Raw genomic sequence first — 8,005 nt, 5'->3', positions numbered from 1 at the left:
TCTCAGCGCTTCTACAACTGTTGCTCATTGCAGGGTTAGGGAATTAGAGAGAGGAGTTTTCATTCTAAGACTGGATCTCAGCTCATTTTCAAGGCTGAGTGCACACATGTACACATTCCTAGCTCCAGTCCTGGAAACATGTGTTGCCTTGGTGACTCTATGGACTCGATGGTTGTCTGGCCATCTGCATTGTCTCCCTCATAAAGAATTTAAGTCAGCAGCATTCCCTACCCCTTCTTCTTCCCTCCCACCCTCCCACTCCCACAAGAAGTACCTAGCACAGAGCATACATAGCAAGCAGCAAGAGATTAAGGTCAGTTCTTTTCCAATTAGCCAGTTAAAAACACAGAGGTTTCTGAGTTCAGTTAAACTTAAGTTGCTTAAGTGCTCTACCCCATAATTCCACTAAAGTGCTGTCAGGACAGAGACAGGACACAAGCCATGTTTTTGCCACATGCTAGACCTAAAAGCAGAGACCAAAAAGGGGGGGGGGGGGGGGAGTGGAGGGAATTCAGGCAATAACTTTGACCTTCTCACTGTTATCTGTGACTCCAAGAAGCTGTAGCTTGCACAGCGGCCACACCCCAATAAAACCAACTTGGTAGATGGGCCAAACCAGGTTGAAGGTAACTGACAGGCCTCAAACCCATTGGTGAGCTAGGAGGATGTCTACCTCAAGCATGGGAAGAATTCCCTTAGTGGAATGGGTGGACAAGAACAGTTTGTTCCAATGGCCATGAAGGCAGCTAAAGAAAGTGCTGAGGAGCACGTAGAACTTGGTTAGACATTGAAGATGCCAAGGTCATTCCCTGCATCTGAGCCATCTCCAGTCATCTTGACTTTTGTCCTGCCACTAGACTTTGACTCTGGAAGAGAAAGTGAGTCTGACCACTTTGTACAACTCTGCCTCACTTAAATCTAATTCACAAAAGAGTCAAGACATCATCTCATGATGTCCTTGGCCCTCTTCAAAAAGGAAGGATGGATAACATCTCTAGTACTTAACACAGCACATGAAACTTAGCAGACACTTAACAAAATGGTTGCTGACCACTGAATGGAAAACCATTTATTAAATATTTGCAATTTCGCCAAGCACTGGGTTAAACAGTGAATACATAAAAGGAAAGACAGTCCCTGTTCTCAGAGAGCTTCATTCCAATGGAGGAGATAACACAGAAAGGGAATTGGTGGTCTAGGACAGGGTGGTACTTTGGATAAGAAAATTACTGGGATGGTGATTGGGCCTTAGCGGAAGGGTAAAATCATCTAGATTGAGTTGTAGAGAGTGTGAAGGAGAATTATATGAAATAAATCAAAAGATGTAGGCTGAATCCAGATTGTACAGGCCTATAAATGCTAAGAAGGGGCTGTAGCTTTTCCTGTCAGAAATCAGAAAAGGGGAGAGCATTCCTTTTGCCAAACATAAAGCCAGGCTGAGTTGGGCTGATCCACAAGTGAAGGCCAAAGAGGGTGGAGACATGGCAGCTTGGAGACAGTTATGCCACTTGGTGACATGGGAAGGCTGTAGAGCAAGGAAACATCTCCTTCCCCCCAGGCAAAGAAGTATGTTCTCTTGAATGTTAGAATCATAAAGAAAAGTCCTATTCACCCCATGTTAGTTACAGCTCTGGGGAACAAGGCTGATAATATGGCATGGATACTATAGAAAAGTTTTTTGACTTGGGTGGGAGAGTGGACTTAGGTGATCTCTATATTTCCTTTTTTTTGGTGGGAAGGAGGGAGGCAATCGGGGGTTAAGTGACTTGCTCAGGGTCATACAGTTAGTAAGTGTCTGAGGTTGAATGTTAACTCAGGTCCTCCTGATTCCAGGACCAGTGCTCTATCTACTGCACCACCTAGCTGCCCCTACATTTCCTTTTAACTCTAGAATTGGGAGCTCCTCTTGCTTTCTATCTGTTCTTTCTGTAATGGTCACTAGAATAGAACATCTTTGATGGAACCTGCTTTTGGAATAATCATGATGCCATATGATGGAAGAACCTTAGAGAAACAAAAGCATCTGTAAATTCTATAATCTGTTCTGGTTGGTTAACCATATGGTTGTGAGAAGTCTTTTTGATTGACTGCATTGCTAGAATAGGATGTGCCTTAAAAAAAAAAGGAGTGACCCAAGCCTTGGTTATCTTCTCTTGCTGTTTTATTCCTTTGCTGATGTCTAAGCAATCTTGTGTCTAAGGGAAGACACGTTGGGCCTTCTTCCATCTGAGGCTGATGTTTACCTCTGCATTTGTTCTTTCCCATTTTGGAGACTCTGGCTTTGTGAATTTTCAAAGGTCAGATGAGTGAACCTCCAGAATCTGGGTTTTGCAGCCAGCCCAGCATAGATGCCCTGAGAATGAATGAGCAACCTTCAGGACCCAGCCCAGTGATAACTGAGACAAGATCTCACCCAACAGCAATGCCATATTTGGACATGAACTTGGTGGAACCAAGGTCAAGTAGAAACTGAGTTGGGTCTGAGTCCACTCCCCACAGAGAGTGCTATGGGGAAAGTGTGCCCCTAACGTGTTGGGAGAAACATTTGTACATTTGTTCTTTTAAGTAAATGCCCCTTTGAAAAAGCTAATTCTTAAGTGAGTCAATGGAACCAGATCACTATTCACTGTTACCTAAGATTTTGTGTGTGTGTGTGTGTGTGTGTGTGTGTGTGTGTGTGTGTGTGTGAGATCTCAGGGGGCTTGGGCTATTAGCATTAGAAAGGAAACACCCTAAACCCCTCAGGGAATCCCTCCAACACCAAAGGGGAGGGAGGTGTTACAGCCCTTGCTCTGGGAGAATGAGGGTATAGAATGTGTACTACACTTCATTAACCAAGCTTTCAAGGAAACACCTGGGTGCCTTAGGTAGAAAGGGAAACAGGGAAAGAGGCAGGGACAACATGGGGAGAAAAGAAGATCTAAGGCCTCTATAACCTGAAAGGCCATATTGTTAATGAACACCTTTGGGTCTTAGGAGTTAGAGAGTGGGAACATCTGCAATCAGTCATCCAACAAATATTTACTGAACACCTACGATATTTGGCAGTGGAAAGAAAGCGGCAGATTCCTTTGGGCCACAGACCTTATGTTCTACAGACCCAGTTCTCTACGAGGTAACCTGATCCATAAATCTTTCCGAAGATGTTACCCCTTTCATGACATTACCCCTTTCATGAGCCTGTGTCATGGTTAAACAGTGTCATTCCTGGGGAACAATATGAAGAAAACATTCTAATGTTAGAATTTCGGGCATACATAGGTACTTTTGGTGAGGTGGGGCCTTTGTGACTGTCTTGTCCTCTCACTATTAAGCAGCAGGTAAAGGGTTACACAATCAATCACAATGGTGAGGGGCCTGCCATTGAGGGTGACAGGCATGGGGTGGAGGGAGAAAGCCAGTAAGGGGGATAACATCAACTCTCAGGTAATTTAGAGATGAGAGAAAGCAGACAGAATACCAAAGGTGAGAAAGGAGTCAAAGGTGAATGACTAAGAATGCCAAAACTGAGCTGAAGGAATGCACAGAGCAGCCAGGAATGTGGATGGGATATGGTAAAAAAAAAAAAAAAAAAAAAAAAAAAAAAAAAACTCAGGGCAAGCCAGAGGCAAGAATCTGGAAAGCAGATCAAGAATGTGCCCAAAGTTCAGACTGACACTGGGAATGATACAGGTTGGTGCACAATGACATTTCATGAAATGGGGGCTTCCCTTTGGCACAAGTGGGCTGATGATTTCCTCTTACTCCATAAAAGGACCAAGATAATAGGATTCGGGAACCAGACAACAACACTCTCAGGCCAGTCTGGTGCAGATAGCTTCAGTGCCACTTTAGGGGCAACATAATCTTTCTGTCAGTTTCAGTAAGGCTAGAATATGTCATTTTTGTGCCCCCTTAATTCAACCAATTCAATTTAAGTATTTAATTAGAACCTACTGTGTGCAAGAAACACTACTACACCCAGATAAAAAGACAAAAAAAGAACCCCGTCCCCAAGGAGCTTACATTTTACTGAAAAGATAAGTAAATACAAGTTAAATTGGGGAGGAAGAAAGCATTAAAACATAGAATGTTCAAGAGGGGAGCTGTGAAGGAAGGTAGTGACTCTAGGGGGTGGAGATGAGAAGAAAGTATAGTTCAGGCATAGGGGGATCATATGCAAAGCTCTAGAATTTGGAAAATGTCTGGAGAATAGTGTGTGGAGGAGAACAAAAAATAAATCTGTAATGGTAGGCTGGGGTCATACTTCAAATGCCCATACCCAAAAGGGAGCATTTTATCTGGGAGCCAATCAGCAACTTTTTGATATAGGGGAGAGAGATGGTGAGGTCTGTGCTTTATTTTGGCAACTGTGTGGAAGATGGATTAAGAGAGGAGAGATGAAGCAGAGAAACCCATATGGAGGTTGTAGCAACCTTGTCGGTAAGAGACATTGAGTGTCTGAACTACAGTGGTACTGGTGTGAAGGGAGAGATGGGTACAAGAGGCAACAAGAGAGGGGAGAAGGTGAATAAGGATGGAGACTTTTCCAGGTGAGGCCTTTTTAGCAAGGTCCCAAGGAGGTAGTCTCTCTTCATCATACTGTCTTATTTCCTTACAGAAACTAGATCCAGGCTGGAAAGTTTATCATTTGTAGGAGGCACATATTTTTAAAAAGTCAGACTCAGGGCATGCTCAGTTGACTTAAGATTAATGGGGCCATAAAAAGATAGGGTGAGAGTTGTACTTGTCAAGACCTTTCAAACTGGCCTGGGATAAACATGATACAGTTCTATTCCAGGGAATGAGCTGGTCATGTTCCACAGGGCCAGACAAAAAAGCTTTGCAATGGTTCCTCCTATCCCCAATTACCCCAATGCTTCTACTTTCTAATCCACCTGCCACAAGGATCAAACTGCTAGTGATCATTTCAAAGTGTTTTTCAGAGGTGAAAGCCAAATAGCCAATTAATAAGAGGTCACTTGAAGTGGTTGGAGAGTTCTTTAAAGGGACAGATACTGAAAGAAAAGAAATCTCAGTGAGGTACACAACTTGTTTCATCCAGCATTCCTTACTCTGCTGTATATAACTCTGTCGGGTACCCATGAGGGGTCACAACCGTGCTGACTTAAGCCATAACTCACATGCGCCATGATCGGCCAAAAATAAGGAATACGGTGTAGAGGAAACTGCGTCAGATGTGTTTTATTACAAATCTTTGGGGACTTCTCAACAGATAGGGGAGCCTAGGAATAAGGACTGGACATTGGGAAGGGTAGAGTTTAATATTTGTAAAAAAATTAAGGAAGCAGAGATAGCCTAAATCACTAAGAGGATTTCTGGTTATGTAGAAGCCCCAAATGAGATAAGCAAATCTCATATAGATTGGTTTCTCTTTACCCCAAAATGGAAGAGGAAGCAGTTTGGTATGGGGAAAAGAGTATTGACTGATTCTCAAAAGACAAGACAAAAACACCCAGTAGGTTGTACAAGGTGATTTCATGCACAATTCTTTTTTCTCTTTTATTGCATATGAAAGTATTCATGTATATTAACTGTCAAATTCAGAATTTTTTAGTATTTTATTTTTCTCCAATTAGATGTAAAAACAACATTTAACATTTGTTTTTAAAACTCTGAATTCCAAATTCTCTCCCTTCCTCCCCTTCTCCCCCTTGTTGAGAATGAAGGCAATCTAATATAGGTTACACATGTGTAGTCATGTAAAACATTTCCATATTAGTCATGTTGTGAAAGAAAACATAGACCTTCCCCCCAAACTCAAGAAAAATAAAGAAAGTAAAATGGTATGCTTCAGTCTGTATTCAGGCACCATCAGTTCTTTCTCTGGGGATGGAGAGTATTTTTCATCATAAATCTTTCAGAGTTGTCTTGGGTCGTTGTATTGTGAGACTAAGTCATTCATAGCTCATCATCTTCCAATATTGCTGTTGCTTTGTAGACAGTATATATCACTTTGCATCAGCTCAAGTAAGTCTTTCTAGGTTTTCCTTATAGCACATTAGTATTCCATCACAATCACATACCACCATTTATTTAGTCATTCCCCAATTGATGGGCATCCCCTCAATTTCCAACAGCCCAGAAAAGAGCTACTATAAACATTTTTGTACAATAGGCTCTTTTCCTTTTTCTTTTTTTCCCTCTTTTTGGATACAGACTGGGTAGTGGTATTGCTAGGACAAAGGGTATAGATGGTTTTATAACCCTTTGGGCACAGTTCCAAAATACAAAATGATTGAATCATAACTCCACCAATAGTTTTTCCCGTATCCCCTCCAATATTTGTCATTTTCCTTTTCCATCCTATTAGTCAAACTAACAGGCATGAGGTGAGACCTCAGAATTATTGTAATTTGCACTTCTCCAATCAATAGTGATTTAGAGCATTTTTTTTCATATGGCTATAGATAACTTTGATTGCTTCATCTGAAAACTTCATATCTTTTGATCTTTTATCAATTGAGGAATGGCTCTCATTTTTGTAAATTTGACTTAGTTCTCTATATTTTCAGAAATGAGGCCTTTATCAGAGAAACTTGCTTCAAATTTTTTTTTTCACAGTTACTATTGCTAACTATATTTCACTCCATCCTATTCCCCCACCCTGTTTATTCTATTCTCTCTCTCCTTTCACCCTGTCCCTCCTCAAAAGTGTTTTGCTTCTGAGAGTAAGGTTCACTCATGCTCCTCCAATTCTACCTTTTCCTTTCCCTTTCTCCAAGTACATTCTTCTCTCACCCCTTAATTTTATTTTTTAGCTATCCCTTCATATCCAATTCACACCTGTGCCTCTGTCTATATATATACTCCTTCCAACTGCCCTAATAATGAGGAACTTCTTATGAATTACAAGTATCATCCTCCTTCTTGCCATCTGTGAGCTGAAAGTTCTGGAAGCAGCCAATGATGTTACTGATACAGTGACCCCCAAAGCCTGCTCATGGTTTCCTAAGACCCATTCTGAGCTGGTGTGGCCCGTGCTGGACTGCACTCCACTATCACCCAGCTATGGTAGACTTTTTCTACCAAACTTCCAAGGTGTCTTTGGATGGAAAATTATCTCACCCCATCCTTTTCTGAGTTTTTCTGCTCCGGGAATTGTTTGACGATATTAGCTCTGGAATCAAATGCCTAAGTTCAGATCCCTTCTTGAATGCTCTGGATGACTCATGACAAATCATGTATCTTTCTCTTTAGAGTTCATCTGTAGCCAGCTATGGTTGCCCATTCCTGCTGGGGAATCTGAGGCTGAAGAATCTCTGGAACTCTGGAGCTCTGAGTCATGGTGGGCTAGAGTCAGTTGGGCATCTGCGCTAAGTTTAGTAGCAAAACAGTGAGCCCCCAAGACCTGAGGTACTCTGGTATGCCTAGGAAGGTATGAAACAGCTCCAGTCAGAAGTGGAACTAACAAAGCTTCTGGGCTACTCAGTAATGACACTGGGTCTGTGGGTGGCTCTATTTTCAGCTTGGGAAAGACAAAGCAATGAAAGAAAAAGACAAAAGAGAAAACTCATCTTTAAAATGAACAGGATGGATTAGATGGCTTCTGAGATCCTGTCTAGCTCTTTGCCTATGATCCTAGGGAAATGAAAGATTAGTTTTATTTAGATTAATTTTGGCTTGAAATACAAACAGAATTCCAAGTCTCCAGAAAGCATACCTTCTCATTTTTGTTGTTGTTTTTTTAAACTGATAGCAAATAGGTTTTGCCAGCCTAGATTCATTCACTCACTCATTCATTCATTCATTCATTCTCTCTCTCCCTCCCTCTCTCCCTCTACCTCTCTCCTTCTTTTCCTTTCTGCTTTCAGAACACAAACTATCTATAGAATATAAACTGTACATGTACACACAGGTACATATATTTCAAATATGTCTTTTAAATGGTCATTATTTTATAAAAGCAGCTCCTTGATTCAGGATCCATGCAGTGGTGTGCTACTGAAGCCATTGGGATGACTGTTATATTTTTAGTGTGCTTTGCACTTGAACCTCAGAAATC

General features: G+C 41.6%; 1 long non-coding RNA gene across 1 annotated transcript; it reads left to right on the top strand.

The window, feature by feature from the left end:
* The first annotated feature begins 261 nt into the window (after positions 1–261).
* On the top strand, positions 262–7,656 carry LOC140506152 (uncharacterized). Its single transcript, XR_011967800.1, has 3 exons — positions 262–313; positions 2,977–3,115; positions 7,201–7,656. It is a non-coding gene; the product is annotated as an uncharacterized lncRNA (long non-coding RNA).
* Positions 7,657–8,005: the final 349 nt, after the last annotated feature.

The sequence above is a fragment of the Notamacropus eugenii genome, chromosome 1 (genome assembly GCF_028372415.1).
Source record: "Notamacropus eugenii isolate mMacEug1 chromosome 1, mMacEug1.pri_v2, whole genome shotgun sequence".
NCBI lineage: Eukaryota > Metazoa > Chordata > Mammalia > Diprotodontia > Macropodidae > Notamacropus > Notamacropus eugenii.
Note: the sequence above shows the minus strand (reverse complement) of the source record. Positions and strands in the feature narration are given on the sequence as shown.